Source organism: Jaculus jaculus, chromosome 3 (genome assembly GCF_020740685.1).
Source record: "Jaculus jaculus isolate mJacJac1 chromosome 3, mJacJac1.mat.Y.cur, whole genome shotgun sequence".
Lineage (NCBI taxonomy): Eukaryota > Metazoa > Chordata > Mammalia > Rodentia > Dipodidae > Jaculus > Jaculus jaculus.
The window spans coordinates 9096933-9118530 of NC_059104.1; positions in this window are offsets into that span (position 1 = coordinate 9096933).

Here is a 21598-nt window from a genome sequence, read left to right on the forward strand (position 1 = left end):
AGGCTTGCAGTGTCCACTGTTGAGTATCTTCACTGGTGGTATCTCTTTCTCCCATTGAAATACATGTAGAATGGCTTCTTCCAGCTTTCTGTCAGCAGGTCTACATGGAGGAGGTTATCAGCTCAGTTCCAGCAGGATTTCTCAGTGGCCTTGCAGCCCAAGTATGTGGAGTCTTCAGCAATATGGTCTTACTATCTATTCCTGGTGGGAAACCAAGGGCCTTGGCAATGGCTTATAATGTTTTGGGTGCATCAGGGACCTCCCTGCCTAACAACTCACTGGAGATATCCCATCCTTGGCACTGAAAATTTTCTAACAACAATCTATGCCTCCTGAGTGTTCCATTGTCCAAAACTGGAGGATTCCATATGATTTATTTGCATCCTCTTAGATTTTGATTAGCCCTCCCTCCACCTTTCCTTTACTCAATCTCTTTCCCTGTTTTGGGCCTTTTCACCCCCGTTTTGGGCCTTTTCACCCCAGTTTACCTATTCATCTACTTACACATACACAATACCAACCTATTAAGTACCCTCCTCCCTTCCTTTCTCTTCTCTTTATATCTCCTTTTTAACTTACTGGTCTCTGCTACTGAGTTTTTCCTTCTCATACAGAAGCCCAATCATGTGTAGCTAGGATCCACATATGGAGGAGAACATAGCTTTCTGTGCCTGAGTAACCTTACTTAGTATAATCCTTTCCAGATCCATCCATTTTCCTGCAAATTTCATAACTTCATTTTTCTTTACTGCTGAGTGTTCCACAACTGCCTTTTTAATGAAAATTAATAAGCTAGTTCTAAAATCCACATAAAATATACAAGAGACTGAGGGCTATCAAGACAACTGTGCCTATACTCTGTGATTTAACCCCCCCCCCCAAAAAATAGTCACACAATTGTGTGGCATCATAACAAGGATGAATGGAGTAGAAGTGAAGGTCCAGAAATAGAAATTCAAATAAATATCCACTTTTTTATATTTGTGTTGAAACATGGGAAAATAAATTATTTTTCCTATAAACTATGCTGGATTAACCAGAAAACCCCAGAGCTTTATGTTTAGCAGTGATTTCTTATATATGAAACCAAATGCACAGATAAGAGGAAGAGCATAGATAATTGGACTTATCAAAATAAAAGATACAAATTGTGCTCCAGGCATGGTGGTGCATGCCTTTAATCCCAGCACTCAGGAAGCAGAGGTATGAGGATAACCATGAGTTCAAGGCCACCCTGAGAGTACATAGTGTATTCCAGGCAGTGTGGCTACAGTGAGACTCTACCTCAAAAAACAAAATACAAGTTGTTCATAAAACAGAATTATCAGTAAAGGGAAATGCAATCCAAAATTGGAAAAAATACTGCACTGTTATATATTTGATAAGTGTCTAATATCCAGAATATATAGAGAACATTTACAACTCAATAATAAAAGGGCAACACAATTCAAAAGGATAAAATGGTTTAAGTAATTATTCAAATATAAAAATGTCTGATAGATTCTTTAAAATGTTCTCAATGCCATTCATCATTTTAAAAATGCAAATCAATTCAGCAATGAGCTACCATTTCATACATACTAGAGTGGCCATGATTTTAAAAAATGGATAATAATAAGTTCTGAAACAATGTAGAGAGCTGGAATGTGCATGGATTGTTAATGACAATGTATTTCAAGAAGCTAAATATAGTTTCCATTTGACCCAATGATTCTAATTCTGGGTATATTCTTGAAAACAAGAGATGGAGAGATGGCTTAGTGGTTAAGGTGCTTGCCCGTCACACCTAAGGACCTAGGTTTGATTCCTCACCATCCATATAAAGCCAGATACCCAAGGTGGTGCATGCATCTACAGTTCATTTGCAGTGGCTAGAGGCCCTGGTTCACCCATCCTCTCTATATTCTTATCTCTATCTTTGTTTCTTTCTTTCTTTTTTTTCTTTCAAGTAAATAAGTACAATACATTTAAAATAGAATAAAAGAATTGAAAACATATCTTTCTGCAAAAGTTATACTTATCCACCATAAAAGTTCATGGGAACATCACTCATACTAGCTAAACAATAAAAGCAACCCAAACCCATCAGTGGACACAGTAGTAAACAAAAGTAATGCATTCATATAATAAATAATACTTTGTTGTCCATAGAAAAGGAGTAAATAAGAGTCATGATCTAACACATATGTGAAAGAAGGCAAAAAAGTGGTCACATGTGGCCTGGCCTCACTTACACGACAAGCCCAGCACAGGGAAACCTACCACAACATGAAACACATGGGGAGTTCCAGAGCCGAGGGAAAGGAGGACATGGGCAGGGGACAGTTTCTAGATGGCACAGAAATCTGTGCTTTCAGCAGGAGAATGGGGAAAATTCTCTGGAAATAATGCCAATGATTATGCAATCTGGTGAATACACAAAATCTTATCGTATGGGATATTATGAATATATTTTATAAATGTATATATGACTTAAGTTACTTATACCAAACAAATTCGAAACCAACTGACTGTGCACTTTAAAAGGAATTTCATGTTATTTAAATGATATCTCAATTAACTTTTTCTTCAAAATAGATTTCCCAAGTTGGAAAATCACACTCATAGGAGTCAGATTTGCATTGAACTGTTCATCGGCTTGAGAGCTAGTACTCTACTAACACATGACCATCCATTTAGGTTTGTTTGTTTGTGTGTTTAAGAATGGCTGCAACATCACTATTCCAGCACGACCTGTGAGTGTCTGGCTACCAAGGACTCCAGCTCTCATTCCCCAGCAGAGGTCGCCTAATGAATGGGCTCATTCTGCCACTCTCACTGTCTGCTAGATATTTCAGAACGATTTAATTTCACACCTCTTAAACTTGTTCTTGGGAGTAGCATGGATTTCATCCCTGTTTTGGCACCCCAAGAAAAAATTAAAAGAGGACTTTTTTGGGAAGGTCAGTACCAGACAGGATGCATACACATCCCAGGTACCAGGTACAGGCTAGCCCAAGACCTCATTTTTGTAGTTAGAAATATTCCTTACCCTTTATTTGCCTTCCACATTGCTCTTTGAGTCCAAAATATAAAGCTAAAGAATTGTGTTCCCCCTCTCTCTCAACTCTCACTCTCTCTCTCTCTCTCTCTCTCTCTCTCTCTCTGTGTGTGTGTGTGTGTGTGTGTGTGTGTGTGTGTGTGTGTGTGTGAATACATAACCTGTGGATTTTCCCACTTTCAGGTGAGGAGATCTGAATGTGATGACATGTGGGTGCAGAGCCAGAAGTCAACAGCATTCTTGTCAATGTTCTGGTAAAGCAAGCATCTCCTCCAAACTGGGATTGAAGTCATTTTAAATCATGGGCAACTTTGAAAATCCTGAAAAATATCACTTCATTCCTGATGGAAAAATCATGCACATAGGCAAATATAAATATATGTTCCATTCACGCTGCCCCCAGAATGCCTGCTATGTATGCACATCATTTTCAAAAGCCAATGCCTTCACGTGCTGCCCTTAACATTCTCAGAAAAAAAAAAAAAAGTAAAATTATGAAAGTTAAAACTACCATGGGAAAATAAACAGAAATATTCACTTTTTTTTAATATACTAACTCCAAACCTCGGGTTTTCAGTTCCTTCCCAGACTCAGCACTCAACACGTTAATGCCACGCATTGTTGGTCTCCCACCTAGGGGACTGTCGTCAACAATGCCTTTTGCTTTTCTGGGTAGCAGACTCACTGAAGCAAGACAGAGAAAGGAGAGAAGAAAAAAACAATCTCAGCACACTCAAGATCAAGCACTTGATAGAACTGTTTTCTTAGCCAGACACGGTGTGAAATTCTTTTCATGGTTTTTAGGCTAAGTAATTTGATCAGATTTCCATTCAGCACGCTGCCCTGCCGGCTCAGTTACCCTGAGCACTTGTCTTCAGGTTTCTCCTCTCCTCCAAGTTCCTTTCCCCTGATGGAACAGGATTAACAGGATTACACGTCTCTCTTTTTTCTTTTCATTTGCATTTGGCAAGACGCTGTGAGTTGTCAGACAGGGACGTACTTCATGTTAAAATGTCCTAAAATATGCTTCATTTTATTGATCAACATTGCTAAGTACAAGGTTTTCCTACCAATAAGAGCCCCCCCCCCCAAGGGAAAAAGAAAAACAAAACATGAGCACTGCATGTGATTTCCGTTGTCCTTTCCTTTGACTCTGAATTTCTCAAGAAAACATCATGTGACTCCACTTACTAGCATTTCTCTTTCACTTTTCTGAGCTGGTAAATAATGGCTCATCAGGAAGATGTGTCCATAGTTAATTTGCTTTTATGATTCTGGTTTGCCAGCTTTTTTCTGTATTGTCGAGGCAGCTACTGATGTGGAGAGAAGGAAAAGAGAGGAAAAAGGAAAATCAAACAAGATAAACCTATGCTGAGTCTCGTAGAACGGAAAGGGAAAAATATGTCAATTTTCTCTCAGTTTATGCTCATGTCAATTCTATTGTATCCAAATGACCTCTACCTTTACTTTCATATTTGTTTCAAGTGGACATCACGCTACTGAGGACCTCACTGTTGAGGTTCAGCTGCCTCCCATCCTCACGTCCAAACTCTCAGGACCCACCACTTTGCCGCAAATCGCATCCAAGTCCCTTTCCACTGATAAAAAGAGGATGAACAGGAGTAGGTGTCTCTCCTTTTTCCCTGGCAGTCTCTCACTCTCTTAGAACATCCTATTCTATAGCCATGGGACATCTTGGGAAACCCGACATTTAGTTGGCCACTTTTCTAAGGCATTTGAGGATGAGCCTTGGCTCTCGCTCAGCTCTCCCTAAGAAAGTGGACCCTGCATAAGGCTCTGACTGGACTCACAAGGCAGCTCACCAGTGTGCCCTCCTCTACCCTCCACATGGAGCTCCTCCAGACTCTGCTTGTCCCTTGTGTTTCAAATGGGGCCTACTTACTCAGTTATGTGTTGACTTATTCTTCATTTATGTACTTTAGAATTAAAGAGTGCCTTGTATGAAGACGACAGACATAAATTCAAGTTGACCAATGCTAATACAGGCCAATGTGTCTCTAGGGACCCACTGTCCATTGCGCTAATCCCAAAAGGGCTGCAGGCAAAAACCAGTGCTGATGTCTTCCTTTTCCCTTCAGGCTTAGTATGGTTTCCTGCTCTAAAAGTTAAGAAATCATTCCTAATTGGTTTAGTTAACCAAGGTTCGTCATTTTTCTTCCCAAAATCCAACTTGGATCTTTTATGAATCTACTCAAAATCTGCACTGCTTTCCTGTCCATTTTGTCCATGTCCTAGATTACTTCTTCTTAAGCTGCTGTCTGCCAGTACTGAGCATCACACCCTTCACCATTAGGCCTGGCATCATCCTCTGCCATGTCAGGCTCCTATCTGCTGTCCCGTAAGTCAGCCAGAGACAGCTCATCACCAGGGCTCACCTTGCCCTCAGTTGCAGCTGTCTCATGTCTGGCCTTTCTTATTATTATTACTTTTTGTTTATATAATTATATATTGATTTACACACACACACACACATACTTAGCAAGGTTGACTATGCATTTCAGTTTGTTTCTGTTTTTAACCCAACATGTCTACATATTTCATATAAAGAAGTTATTTAGAATATTTTAATTTTTCCTTATTTTTCAGAAGCATAAATCTAAAATGCAAACTTTCCCACAATATCAGTTTTCTATCTTGTAGAATTTTCCTTTGTCCCTTATGGATTGTTTCCCTGGAAAATTATCAGCATCTAGAAGGGGATGACTTTAGAACTAAGAATACAGACTCTTCTCAATTGCTTTGAGAAGTCTCCATTCCTAAAATCAGTAAAATGTGAATGAGGCTCACAGACCCTGTATGTGCTAATAATAACTGCCCTTGAGAACAGACTCAAAAACCACACTGAAGAAAGCAGAGTTTCCAAATTGTGACTTGTTCAAAATGTGGGACTTAGGGAAAATTTTATGACACCTAATTTAGTTGCTTTACTCTGTCACCTTTTGCGGTCATTCTTAAGTCTTTATTGTTTAAATTATGACTCTAGTCAGGGATCCTTTATACAACAAAATGAATCTGTTCCACTCTTAATATTTGATTCAGTCATCATATTTAGAATGAGGACACCTTCTGCAATGTGGGAACCATCTCTGTGCTTTGTCCTCGCCACACCTTGAGCTGACTGAGACCTCATCTCATTCACCAGTAACCGTTGCACATTTAATTACACAGTAAAAACAATAGGGACATGTTCATCCTATGTCCTAAGTGCTGAGAAGGTCAAGGGACAATGGGTTATTCCTACAGTATTACCCTTAGTGCTGGTCCCAAGAAGAGAGATGTAGCTACAATTATTCTCAGGTGTATTATGTTAAACACAATATCATACTTCCTTACATGTTCGTATATAGATTTGTTGGCAGCCTGCTAATATATATGACTATTGCAAATACTATTTTTTTTGAAAAGAAAGCGTTTTATCTACTCTTTGGTTAATCACTCCTGTTTCATCAGACTGTTGTGAGGTTTGCAGTTCAGTTCTCCACAACAATTGGCTTTTTCTGTAGGTTAGATGAACCATGTAAGGTTAAAAGGTCAAAGAGCTGAGTCATGTGCTAAAATGGACTATCGGCCTTAAGTAGGAGAAGGGGAGGCATCAAGACAAAGCCCATTCCACTTGCCGAGGGGTCAAATCTGTCATGGAGAAGTTTTTTCCCATTTGTGGGACATAAGTGAGAAGAACCTTCCACAGCCTGATTGAGATAAGAGTGGTCCATTCTTTCTTATTATTAATTGTGCATTAACTCTATGAACAAGTCAGATGTGGGTCCATTCCCCTCTTATATCTCTTCTTCCCCAACCTCACACCTGGGAGAACCCAGATCCATCAAGAAAAGAGAGCCATCCATTTTCACCACAATGAAATTTAAAACTGCAAGAATAAAAATGATGAAAATATTTTTCCAGGGCTGAGGATTAAACCAAAAGGCATTAACCATATTGCTGAGCTCCAGTTCTGACTTGCAAATAACTTTTTATAAATACCCAGTCATTTGTACTAAAATCGAGATTCATCAAAAATAAGAAGCAGTTAAAGCAGTTGACATGGTCATCCAACAGAATGATCTTCCCAAGCCAGAGAAGGTGACATGCAAGAATCTTGTAAGAAACCCACAAGCTCTAAGAGAAAGACCCAGCAATGGTGACTTAATCACATCACACTGGAGGGTAGCAAGTTCCTGGAGTGGCTCTTCTAGCCTCTGCCAGGCATGTTTTCACAGGCCAAAGTGAAGCATTCCTAAAACAGTGCATGCCAACACATGTGTCTCAGCTCCCAAATGTCAGTGTCCAAGATGAGTTGCAGCTAAGTTCCAGGATACTCAAGAGATGATACTTAAATCAAGGGCAGCAATGAGGACAAAGAAGTGAGGAATTCACTTTTTTATTTAAATTAGTTGTCTATTTGGCAAGTACAGGCAGTTTGGTACCATTATTAGGCTCCTCCATGACCTACCCCCTCCCCATTGGCCCCTCCTTGTTGAGGTATATGGGTCGTGCATTCACTTTTTCAACCTTCTCAGGAATTCACTTTTTCAATGGTCTCTGGGCATCTCATGTGAACTTTCCTTTTCTTTCCCTCCTAGGTCTTTTCCAATGGTGGATTAAAACCAGCTTATAATAAGTTTTAAATTACAAGCACAGACTGAAATTTCCTAACACCTAGTTTGACTTGTTGACTCTTCAGCCAATAAACCATTAAAAGATTAATCAGGTGCCATGTGAAACAAAATTTGGAAGAACGGATACAAAATCTTTTGAGATTTAAGTTTATTATAAGTTTTCCCTACCATGAAGGAGAATCTCAGCCAGACTGGTAGCTACTCTAATGAGTACATTTACATTTGAGGGGAAATAACTGCTTGACAAATAAATCTTTTTAATTTAGTGGTAGATGTTTAGAAACCAGATTTCTTGAGCCCCCCTCAAAAAAAAATTCCATTTTTATTTTTCATATATCTCATGTATCTTTATTTTATTTTATTTTTTTGGATTTTTCAAGCTAGGGTTTCACTCTAGCCCAGGCTGACATGGAATTCACTATGTAGTCTCAGGGTGCCCTCGAACTCATGGTGATCCTCCTATCTCTGCCTCTCGAGTGCTGGGATTAAAGGCATGAGCCACCACACCTGGCTTCAACTTCCATTTTTAAATGTAAAAACTTTTATGGGTAGCTAATTCTTCTATAATAGTATTGATTTAAATATTTTAAGCAGTAAATAGTACTTTGAAAATATCACTGCTATCTTCAGGAAACCTGAGTAATTCCCTAAGCAAGCAAATGCATGGTGAAAATATCACTGCTATCTGCAGGAAACCTGAGTAATTCCCTAAGCAAGCAAATGCATGGTGTATCAGTTATCTTCAATCTCATGATTTTAAGCCGAAGTGTGCGCCCTAGAAATATTTACATGTGTCCTATGCTGAAATGGCTCCACTGTCAAAGACTTAGCTCTCACAGTGTTTTCCATCTTTAAAATACCTTGTATAAGAATAGCTATTAAAGCCAACCAGCAATAGAAAAAAAAACCTGGGCTAAAGAACTGGCTCAGAGGGTAAGAACCCTTGCTACCCAAGCATGAGTGTCCAAGAGAGCCTTAGGCTACCTAAGTTCAGTCTCCAGCACCCACATAAACAACACCCACATAAACATAAAAATGGGTGTGGCCATGCATGTTATAACCTCACTCCTGGCTGAGAAGAGACTAGAGAATCGCTGGGGCTCACTAGTTAGCCAGAGTGAGGAGAGAATGGCAGCTCTAGGTACAGCAAAATGCTCCATCTCAAGAGACACCATGGCAGAGCTGGAGAAGAACACCAGATGTTCTCTTCTCGTCTTTTCATGGGGGCATGCACACCGCCACTCATGCAAATACAATACATACGCATACCACCAATTACAGCACACACACAAACCTGTGTTCATGCATGTACTTTCTATACATGCACATACCACACCGTGTATATGACACACACACATGCACACAAAAAATTCCTTCCAATGCCATGAATATCTTCAGGTTATGAACCTCTCCATTTTCTTCCCCCTTGTCTCTTCTTTATTATGCATTGTTTGGTTCAGAATGGAATCCAGAGTCCACACTGTGGGCATTTTCTCATAAGTACATCCACTCTCTCTATCTTTATCCCTCTCTTGCAGTCACTTGAAAAATCAAAAGTGACCATTAATCTAATAATCACATGACTTGTGTATATACACATTCATGCAGCTGAGAATTTCTGAATAAAATCACTCAAGAGGGGGTCCAACACTAGCCAGTGCTCCTGATTAATTCTCAACATCATTAAGATCACTGTGTGTATGTTTGATATATATTCTGAATGTTAAGTAGTATGATGTATTTTTCTGATAGATTCTTTACAAAAATAGTAATTACACCAGATACAACTTAATTATCCTCTTTAAAAAGACTATCTTGCCTCCTGTTCTCATTCCTTACGCTTTCCCCTTCCTCCCTCATTCTATGGTATACAATACTTGGTGTGTCACTGAGAAAATCCCCAAACTACATCTGATGCTCCTGTCTAGGTTCTCTAACCCACACATTTTTTCTTCCCTCTTGCCAACCTAGAGAAACCATTCTTTTTCTTAGTCAATAAGAGAGCCTATCTACCTCAGCCTTTCTGGCCAGGAGGGACAGGTCACATCTCTGAGTTCTTAGTTCTCTGGTTGGTGGGACTTTTTCTTCATGCAAGTTAGTTCAGTATGGACCATTAAATTAAATGAAGTGAAAGGGAAGGAAAAAGCCTTCTCTAGATATTCTCAGCTATCTGCTTCTTTTCAGTGCCACATTTTCAGACAGTGACTGTTCATTAACTCTGCTCTCTAATTTCTGCTTACTATATGACTTATTTCAGTCTGGATTTCCCCCTTCTGACTCCAGTTCCAACTGAGCATGCCAAGCTCAACTATCACATACATATTCCAAAGGCAATATATGTGTCTCAGCTCACTAAATGCAAGCAGCGAATGAGACAGCTGACCATACTTTGTATCCTGAGATGCTTTCCTGCTAAATTGTCTTATACCATTTATTATGGGCTGAACATTCATGTCTGCACAAATTCCCTTCATTATGATTGAACCTTAACACTAATGAAGTATGTAAGGTTAAAGAATATTATAAAAATGGGGCTTAGTCAAATAAGTATATTGTCCTTTTAAGAAGAAATTTCAGTGTTGTCTACCTATTAGCATCAACTATCTACTTATCCGTTACCTCTCATGTATCTACTTACCTATCTGTTACCTAACTGTTGTCTATCTGTTACCTATCATCTATCTATCCCACTTCCACTCCACATTTTCAGAGCAACAGTCATATGAAGGTAAGCCAGGGACAGGAAAGCAAGACCTTTCACCAGAAGCTCACCATGTTGCTATCTTGATCTTACAGTTTCGGCCTGCTGAACTGAAAGAATTCCTGTTATTTGAGTGACAAAATATGTGGCATGATATTTATGGCCACTAACAAAGAAGAAAAGAAAAAGAAAAAGAAAAAAAAAAAAAAGCAAACCATCTTCTACAGATTCTCTTCCAAACCCTGCCCCACTCCTTGACCATTTCCAGGTGTCTATTCTAGGGTGAATAGGGAAATTTTGTATGAACACTCCCTTTCTCCTCTATCGTCTGCCAAAGCAGTTTCAAACCTTCCCAGAGTTTTAACTGCCATATGACTGCTGCTGACTCCCACAGTTGCATTTCCAGCTTAAATCTTCTCTAAAACTTCTAGAATTTTATATCCAAAATGAGAAAAAATGTTGAAAGAGTTCACCGCCTCCTCTAGCTTTAGCCCCGAAAGGGCCTGATCACATTCTCCTTGCGATGGTGAAAGCAGGTCGCCATGGGCTTTCACCAGACATGTGATAAGCAAGGCCAACGTGCACCTAGGACAGAGAAGATCAATGCTGTGGCTATTTGGGGTGAGTAGCGCCTCCCCATCACCTGTGTCTCATACAGTTGGCTGAGGTGGCTCCTCCTCGTGCATGACAGTCCCCTGTCGCCTGGCTGTGTGAAGGATTCTGGCAAAGAGCTCTTCCCCTCTCCCTCCTCCCGCACATCATCCCGTTAGCATTCTCCCTTAACAATACCGCAGCTTCAAGCGCTGCCAATCCACTCTCCTCCACAGTCCGCTGGCCGCAGTCTCTTGCCTGGATGGATGCTACATCCAGATACCCGACCTGCCGCCTCCGCTTGCCCTCGCCCCGCCCTGGCTGCTTCGTGCTTCTACACCTCTCGTCCCCTGCTGCAGGTGGACTCGGAGAGTGGACGCAGAAAGTCACTCAGGCGCATGGGCAGTGCCTGTCACCGCCCGCATCGGGCATGGGTCACTTTTCTCAGTCACCACCCCGCAGGCGCTTCCTTCCTGGCATGTTTGTCTGGCTGTTCACAGGGTGCTATGCCGTTCAGTCCATGACCTTGCAAACTATTCCCTCAGGCAGGAATTTCCCAATCCCCTTATTCTACCCATGGCATGCATACCCCTACTTTTTCTTTTCCATGACCCTCGCTCTCCGGAAGAGTTGAGTACATTTGTGGTAGAGCACACATTGACGTTTCCGTGCTGAGCTCTGTCTTCCCCCCGTCAGCAGGACCTCTGTCTGTCTCGTTCTCCTCGGCACCCCCTGGTACTTAGTAAAGTACCAGAATAAGTGTTTGCTCGGTGAGTCAATGAAAAACACCAAGTCTCTGAAGTTCAAATCATTACTTACTCAAGCAAAGGGGAGAATGAAAATGCGCTTTTCTGTCTCTCTTGCTATTTTTTTCTCACAGAGAGTAGGATGAGAGACATATGTGGCATGCATTTGTGTCTGTGTATGGTGTATGTGGGTGCATGTGCATAGGTGGGTGGTGTGTGAATGCATAGTCCTAGGCGTGTGGGCACACGTGTTGAGGCGTGAATATGCACATGTATCTGCATGCATGTGGAGGCCACAGGTTGGCATCGCGTGTCTTCGTCAATCATTTTCTGTTTTAATTTTTAAGCCAGGTTCTCTCACTGAACCTGGCACTCACACCAAGTTTTACTAGACAAAACTAGTCGGCAAGACCCAGGACCCTCCTGTCTCCACCCCCCAGGCTCTGGACTTATGTGCACACATGGTCATGCTCAACTTTCATGTGGATGTTGGGGATACAAACTTGTGTCCTTGTGTTTGTGGGGCCAGCACAGGCCTGTCTCCCCAGTCACACAATAATTTTGGAATCAATCAGTGACCATATATGGTAATATACATTGAAACAAAAATCAGCTTGCTTGCAGTTTTCTTTTTCTTTGGCTCTGAGGATAGGCCACATTTATGGATCATGATTTTAGCCTAAACTTCATTCCTAATGTGTGAATGGCAAGCGCCCTCCACACTTTATTTTTTATTTTTAATATTTTATTTATTTATTACAGAGAGAGAGAGAAGGAGACACCTAGAGATAGCGAATTGGAGCACCAGGACCTCTAGCTACCTCAGGCTACAGATGCATGTGCCGCCTTACGCATCTGGCTTATGCGGATACTAAGAGATTGAACCTGTGTCCTAAGGCTTCCCAGGCAAGTGCCTTACTGCTAAGCCAACTCTCACTCCCCCCACCCCACTTTCTTGTGTGACAACTTGCAAGGAAGATCCTCTTATGACAACATATGGCTGCTGAACTCAGGATAACACTCTGGCTCCCTTCTTTCAAATCTGATTTTTAAGCTGTTGCTGCTTTTGGATGCCTACAGAGTGCAGCTACTACAAAGAAAATAAAGCTGTTCTATGTTCTATATATATTTAGTATGTTTTTGTTGTTTATAACCAGAGGGTTCAGAACGTATGAATCATCCTGCTACCTAACTAATTTCAAATAAGAATACATGAATATCAAATATTCTAGGAATCGAACTATTGGTGGGCATTCCTCTTTTCAAACAGATCATAAATAACAACGCCAGTTAATAAGGTGACTTTTGATTACACTAGTATTAATTTTCAAGGTAGCACTGAGATAATAAGCGACGAAGAATATCAGATTACATGTGCTTTCAAGGGTTCCCAGGCTTAAACTGTTCTATCCCTCCCATTTAGTCTAAAATCTTTGGACCCAAGCCACCGATTTGTTGGTTCACTAGAACAAGTTTTAAAACAATCACTTAAGCCACCTCTTGACCTAGTGACAGACAGTGTAATGACATCATCTCAAATAGTCGTGGGCACATCTTGCTGCTGAGGGTGTGTTCCTCCAGCGGCCGACCTCACAGCACCTCTGCCTACAGCCTCTTTCCTGTCAGGGCAACATGGAAACATACCAGCCTTTCAGAATTCACTCAAGAGCCAAAGATTATATTCAAGGTGATCTTCTCAGACAATGAATGCTCTACTCATTCTTCCAAAATAAATAAATAAGTGCAGTGGACCAACAAAGGACGAAGGTTTGGAGCCAAGTCCACAACAGCACCAGGGCTTTGCAGTGAGCTGCCTTGCGCGGACCGCCTTGTTCCCCGGTGAGGTCTACTCAAAGCCGAGCTCGGCTCTACACTGAGGTCTTGTGGGACCTTGTTGTCAAGAGCGTGTTAATTGCTTCACAATGTTTTATTATCTTATAATGAAAAGAAAACCTTGGAGGATATTTCAATAGTTTTGAAAATTTTTGATTAACTTATCACATTATTTAGATTTGTTTTACTGTCTACATTTGCCCCCTTTTGAATGTTTTCCTCTTTATTTGTTGTTTGTGCCCTGATAGACATTTTCTGAATATGGAAGTAAAGAAGTATAATATCAATTATAAAAATACATGCATATATATCCAAATATGCACACTGATAATATTTGCATACAGTTATATTATATGTATGACATATGTAAAACTAGGACACATCCTTCTAATAGCTTGCACCAAACATGTTGTTTGTCTTTGTTGAGAACATTCTTAAACTGAAGGCATAAATCTTCAGTAATATGACTTTGCCACAGTGGAAGACATCAAGATGGTATCATTGTGTAGGATGAAAGATAATCAAGTGAAGCTCAAACCACAGGAAGCCACCTATTCCCTCCAAGCACGGAACCATACTGGTACACACCAACTTCAATCAATGTCAGCTCATTGCAGAAGGAAGAGGAGAATTCTGCCTTCTCATGTTGTTCCTTTTGTAGACTTATCTTTGACTATCACCAAGATAATTTGTACCTTTCCCTTTTCACATTCCTTTCTCTTTGATTTGTTCTTAGAGACAGGAACAGACCACCTCAGAGGTCTTATAGAATTTTAAAAGCACATTATTTTATTTTAAGAATACTTGCACTGTAGATAGCACAGTGCTGGGCATGGGGAAATACTAGTAAGCCCAAGGCATACCATTTTGTTCTCAGTACCCAGCCAACAATATAATGAGTTAATTTCTTGCTGCTACATTGGCAACACATAAATAAATGCAGTGGGCATAAGCAGTGGAAAGGGTAAAGAGACATGGTGTCAGAATTGGTATTATAAGGAACACCTGCTACTTGTACATTAACCGCAAGAATGAATAATTTTGGAAATGAAGTATAAACCAGACAGAAGGGAAAAAAGGAGGGAAGGAAATAAGGAAGAGAGGGAGGAAGGGAGGGAGGCAAGTATGGAAAGAAGGAGAAAGGAAAGGAGGGAGGGAGAAAGGAGGAAGGAAGGAAGGAAGGAAGGAAAGAAAACAGAAGGCAGAAACAATGGTGAAATGTAAGCATGGAGTGCAAACAGCACAGGTAAGTTAGAAAGCAGGGAAAATGATGCTAGCAATATTATTTAACACTTGCTAAATACTTCAAATTATAAGGAATAGCTAATTAAGTCCTCGTATGGTAGCCATGTTCCTGGTGGCTATTATTTATTATTACTGCTGTTCCTATGTTGTTCTACTTATTATTCATGCCTTAAGTAATGTACTCCAATTAGAAAAGTAAATTGAGGCTGAAGTAAACATACAGCACAAACCACTTTTAATACCCGAAATCATTCTCCCAAAGGTGGAAGTTGGTGTTGGTGGGCTACTGAAGGAGAAACACATACGTGACACTTCTTTGTCACAAGTCAGGTGGAGAGCTGAATCAGATGAAGAATTATTAGATGCTTAGGGAACAAGTTGTCCTCAAGACATATTGCAATGTCTACCCACGGGATGGGATGGGATTTTATTTGGGAAATAATGGTGCCTGTGGCTCCCTGGATGTCACAAGGAAACAGAGAACAATACTACAGGAATAAAGAGCTGCTGTGGGGAGGGAAGAGGGATTGAGCCTCCTCCCTCAGTCACCTGAGATATTCAATGTTGAAAGCTATCAGAATCCAAGATTCTAAGATGCTGGTTCAAACAAATCTCACTGCCATGTGGTCTTGTCCCTTCTTCGTGTAGCGCTGACATATGCAAGCTGTCTGGGCTGATGGGGTTAGATCCCACACAGGAAGACTCACACTGAAGATGCTCAGCAGGACCAGCTCCACTCCTCAGGGATCTGTGAATTCACCACCACAAACACGATTGGTCTGGCTCTTCCACCCATCATGATAGTTCTTACGCTGATCTCTCACTTCCATAAACTGTATTCTTGGGTGAGATCTCAAGAAGCAAAATCCATAAAAGAATAATATGTAAACACTTAAAAATTTATAGGTAACATTCTTCAGATCAAAAATGCACTATGTAAGTAGTAAGGGCAAATTTCAGAGAAACAAACAGAGGGCCTTGGTTCACAAAACTGCACTTTCTGGGTCCATAACAAATTAGATAAATGTACATCTGAGTCCAGCAACTATGTCATGGATTAAATTATTTTAAAGCTATGCAGCCTTGTTCTTTAAATAGGCAAGTCCTCTCAGGAAATTTCCAGAAGCACCAAGATAGCAATGAAAGGAAAATGCACTTAAATGGCATAAAACACAGTACCAGAAAAGTGATGTGAGTACAGCCATAAACACCCTAACATGTTGGGCAGCTTCCTTCACCCTAGCTCTCCTCACCACTATGGCACGTTCAATACCTTTGCATACATGGAAACATAAGACACCATTTCCCATCACCCTGTTATTCCAGGGAGATAAGGATAGAACAGTGGTGAACTGGTACGTTAAAAGGTACTCTAAAAGACGGTGGTTTGAGGGTGGTATAATGTCAGGGTAAGATGTTATGAGAAACACAGGATGTTAATGCTATAAGGAGGTGTCTGTGTACATTAGGAAAAAATTCCTTACGGGATTTTTGTCCTGTTTTCTTAAACACACACACACACACACACACTAGAATTCTTTATCATAATTTGAGAGAAATATTTTTATTAGATATGGACATATTTTGTATGTAATCAACACATGTTGGTGCCATCCTTTCTCTCCTCCCTGACCCTTTTCTAAAGAGGCCTCATTGGGGATGCAGGTCACCCCAATGGAGATTGAGGGTCAAGCATTACGGGGAAGGGAGAGGCACTGTCTCTGTGCAAAATGTCCAAACTTGTGGCCCTAACAATCTTTCCACCTCCTCGTCTGCAAAATTCCCGGAGCCATGCTGGGAACGTTTTAAGTCTACTTCAGTGTCAGGCAATTATGAGACTCTGGACATCTGGATTGGTAGATGCTGAGTGTCCACAGTATCTTTGTCCTTCACCCTTGTGCTGATATCAGATTCATTAAGAAAGCAGCACTCTTGCTCATTTCCCCAGTTCCTCTGTGGTTTTAGCTGGGGCCAAGGTGGAGTGTGCTAGGTCGTTTATATCTTCAGGTCCAGCTCCCATCTGAAAAAGAGAAACAGATTCTCCAACAGAGAATGAAGTCAGCCCTGGATAAATGGAATAACTATTATTGATTTAGAGAGAATCAAAACGGTATAGACCCTCTTATAGTCTAAGGTTAGTGGGAGCTTGACAATGGAAAGCAGAATAATTACCTGGATATGATTCTTACTTTTTCCCCAGTCCTTTCCCCTGGGTGGATCTGTTATCCAATCCAAGAGTAGTTGGTGACTCAACATGACTGTGTGCCACTATTGCACTTGGGTGAGGATCACTTCAGGTGTTTGCTTCTGAATTGCTTAGACTTCGAGTTGCTTGGACAGATGTTGGCCTGCTGGGAAGCTCGTGTAGCACTTTCCAGCACTAGACGGGCTAATTGTCTGAACTGGCTCTCAACCAACTATGTTTCATGCCAACAGAATTCAGTGTCTTCAGCAGTAGGGTCTTACCATTAACCTCTTGTGGGTAATCAAGTGCTCTGACAGAAGTCTGTCTTCCTTGTTTTGGGAGACCTTGTAGGTCTCTCTGATCAACAGCTCATTGTGGATGTAGACCACATCCTGGTACAGGGAATTACAAGCCAGCATCATGGGAAAAGAAAAAATGGAAAGAGATATGGGAGAAATCTGAGGTTAGGTTTTATCTCACCCTCTCCAGGGACTTTTGATTCAGGTGTTCCCTCCAAGGTCCTCTTGAGGGCTCCACCTTTCAGTCAGACTTCCAGGATATAGGATTCTATGATACTAATTCAATTTGGGTTCAGTTTTGTGTCCCCCCCCCCCCCGGACCCTTTCTCTTTCCCCAAGCCCTACTCTCCCTATGGCCTCACAGTGCTATTTAGTTATATCAGCAACTTGGGCTGTTCCACGTTAGGAACTGCAGATGAGTGAGATAATGTGACAACTGTCTTTCTGTGATTGTATGAGTTCACTTAGAATGATCTGTTCCGGCGGGGCATGGTGGCACACGCCTTTAACCCCAGCACTAGGGAGGCAGAGGTAGGAGGATCGCCATGAGTTCAAGGCCACCCTGAGACTACAGAGTTAATTCCAGGTCAGCGTGGACCAGAGTGAGACCCTACCTCAGAAAAAAAAAAAAAGAATGATCTGTTCCAAGTTTGATCATTTTTCTAGAGTGAAACCCTACCTTAAAAAAAAAATAATTGAGATTTATTTTTCTATGTTATTGTACTTTCCAACTTAGAAATCATAAGTTAGTAGAAGATTATGCTGCATATAATTGTCAACATTTTGAGGGAATTGTAGGAAGAAGCCCCTGTTAATTTTTAGATCATGGTACATTTTAGGTTGAGCTAATTATTATTGCATATTATTTTATTATTGAAAAATCTTTCTCTCTGTCTCTCTCTTCATAGTTTCTGATTTATAACAGTTAACAAGTGGGACACTATAATAGGGAATTGTATCTATTAGTGAAATATGGATATATATATAAAACAATATCAAAAAAGGAATTATCAACTGTGCTAGTTCACTCAAATGAGAAGTGTGAAGGTCTGTGTTTACATTTTAGCAGCAGGGACAGTGGAGATTCTTGCTTAGCCATGGGTAGAGCAGCAAATGTAATAGTCAGGGAGAGCTTTGATGCAGCCCATGTCACAAAACTAATGGGAAATTGCCACTTCATTTGCAAACTATTAGCCTTGAAAATTAAAAAACAACAACAAAACACTGTCTTGTCTTCCAAATGGCTCTTAAAGAACGATGCAAACCTTCACGATCCACATAGTCGTCCTCTTGCCATCAAGCTGGAAAGCCAGAACCTTGTTATTCTACACACTGAAAGTGCAGTCTGTCAAAATAATGTGCAATCCAAACCGGATTTTAATAAGCGCTAATAAACTGTTTCTACTAAATCCAGACTCTTTTAAGTGGAAACAAAAAGCAAGCATTACATTTAGCGTTATGCTTTCTTGTCTCAATTTGGTCGCCCTCAGTAAAAATCATAAAGGGAAAGATGGAGAAATAAAGTAAAAATATAAAACAACATTCTAGTAGATTCATTTATTGGAGACCATTTCACTCTTCTTCACTGGCTAGGTGACAACAGAATCCATTTTCATCCTTTTTTGAGGCCGTCACACTGAAGATACACATTGTAAAAGGGCCATTGTAAACACCTGTCTTGCAAAGACAACCAGACCCCATGCACAGGAAATATCCTCTCACTCCTGGAATCACTGTCATGCTATGACACATTTCAGTATCTGGATTTATGGAGCTGTCTAAATTCCCATAATAATCATGGAGTAATGAATCCCTTCGGTCAGGTAGCCACAGGCTCTAAAATAGATTATTTGTTTTTAGTAGAAAACAAAATGAGTGAACACAGACACAATATTAATGTCTAGCTCAATACACTCCTTGTTTTTCTTTTCTGTTATTAAAATGTTCTCTGATTCTATCGGTAGCTCTCACAGTTTTTCTACCAGAAGATAAAACTAAAATAAAATGGAACACTGGCATTCTTCCAAAGATTTTAGTCAGTGTATTAAAAGTCATCACTGTATGATACATTTCCTGAAACTAAAATGCATTCATTTTACCAAGAAAAGCACATCATAAGAAGAATTATTTTTCTTCAGCCATTTGCAAGGAACAGAGGTTCAACCTAGACAAAACAAGCAAATAAGAGCCTTTCCAAGGCATCTGAATGCTTATAGTTTCAGTAACACGATAATAAATAATCAAGTAATTGATTTTTTATATACTCGTTTATTTTCTCTAGGTTAATTATTTGTGCAGAAGTGGTATTTCTGCCATAATACAAATAAGTAAATTTTCTACTTTTTGGAACCAACAGACACAAAATTTGCTTTAGAAACCATCGCTAAAACTCAAGAGGCAAAGAGAAGAATGAGATTTGTTAAACTTCTTCATCTCTTACATGCATGTCATATTTGCTATCCTCAAGTTACCTAGATTAACTGGCGATTCTGTTTCTTTCTCCCTTCCTTCCTTCCTTTCTTCCTTCCTTTCTTTCTTTCTTTCTTTCTTTCTTTCTTTCTTTCTTTCTTTCTTTCTTCTTTCTTTCTTTCTTTTGAGATAGGGTATCATGTATGCCAGGCCAAACTCACTATGTAGTGGAAGATGATCTTGAACTTCTGATCCTCCTGCCTCCATCTTCCCTGTTCTGGAATTACAGGCATGTGCCACTATTACCGAGCAAACCCAGGGATTTGTACATGGTAGGCAAGAACTCTACCAACTTAGCCACATGTGCAATCACATACACAGGCTACAGGAAATAAGTGTGGTCCCAGAGCTAGGAATTGGTAATATAAGGACTGCAGACCTCCTCTTTCCAGGAGAGGGCACCTCCTAGGTGTGGTGAGACTTGATGCTGCCTTGAAGCCACTGCAAACTGAGGCCTTGTGCTAATCATTTTTGTCATGCTTTTATTTACTTAACCACTTGCTCTGTTCTATCCAGAAATATCCCTAAATCTTCAGAGGAAAATAAGAAAAATGTTTCCCATTTTCCTCCGCCCAGGATTTGTTTTTATCATGTATATAGTGCTAGAAAAATTGCACTTCTGAAAATTATCTTAGGTCCCCAAATGCCTTTAAGAAACTATAATGATTGGAGTTGTGCTGTACTTGTAAACTATCTTAGCTAAAGAAATTCTTTGCAAGCTGGAGGGATGGCTTAACAGTTAAGGCGTTAGCCTGCAAAGCCAAAGGATCCGGGCTCAATTCCCCAGGACCCACATAAGCCAGATGCACAAGGGGGCGCATGAGTCTGGAGTTCATTTGCAGTGGCTGGAGGCCCTGGTGTGCCCATTCTCTCCCCTCCCCGCCCCCCCGCCTCTTTCCCTCTCTCACTCTTCCAAATAAAGAAATGACAATAATTTAAAAAGAAAGAAATTCTTTGCATCCGATAAGCAAAAGAAAAAAATAGAAGTCTTGGAAAACAGTGACTTAAATGGATGCAACTTTATTAAGATTTCAACATAGGCATACTCAAGAAGAAATATCTCAATCATCATGGGGCAATCATGCCTACACTTTTCACACTTTTCTTCAAGACATAGCAGCCTCTTTGTGGCTCTGTCTCTGACTCCTGTTCTCAAGGTTGATCTGTCTGGTGCTTTTGCTTCCTCGCAGCCGAAGGCTGTGTTGCAATGTGGGTGATTGCCTCCCAGCATGTCCTCAGAGGGTCTCCCCCCTGCCCTGTTTGCAGTCACCCTGTACGTCCCATAATAGAGCTCTGCCATCTATCCTGTGCACATTTCCAGCTGGGCAAAAACTGAATTACATGAGGTACTGCTTCAAAGTTGCACTCATTCACTGTTACAAATGGTTCTCAGCTGACATTGATGAAACTCTTGAAATGTCTGATGGGACTCTGATGACAAAGATAAATTTCACGGCATGTGTGCGGGCGGCATTGCTGAGCGTTGAGGGAAAGTCTGTCAGTTTGAAACTTTTAACACACAGGTCACCTCCAGATGAACATTTATTCCGGCTGTTATCAGCATCTGCTTCTTTCCCACTTACATAATGCAGTTTTTAGTGGGGTTGGGATGAGCCCTTACTCGCACTATCATCAAACAGGGCATGTAACTTACTAAGTGTGCGTTTGTATTGACTGTCAGAAAGCACCCGTTGTGTAAGGACCCCTGCCCTGAGCTCCCAACAATGAACCCAATTTTAAATTGATTAGTCATTTGCTTCACCAGATCCTAAATACTAAAGGAAAAGCAAATGGTTAGGTAAATAAGTAAATGAATGAACAAACGGAGAAAAAGTATTTTCTTCTTTTCATT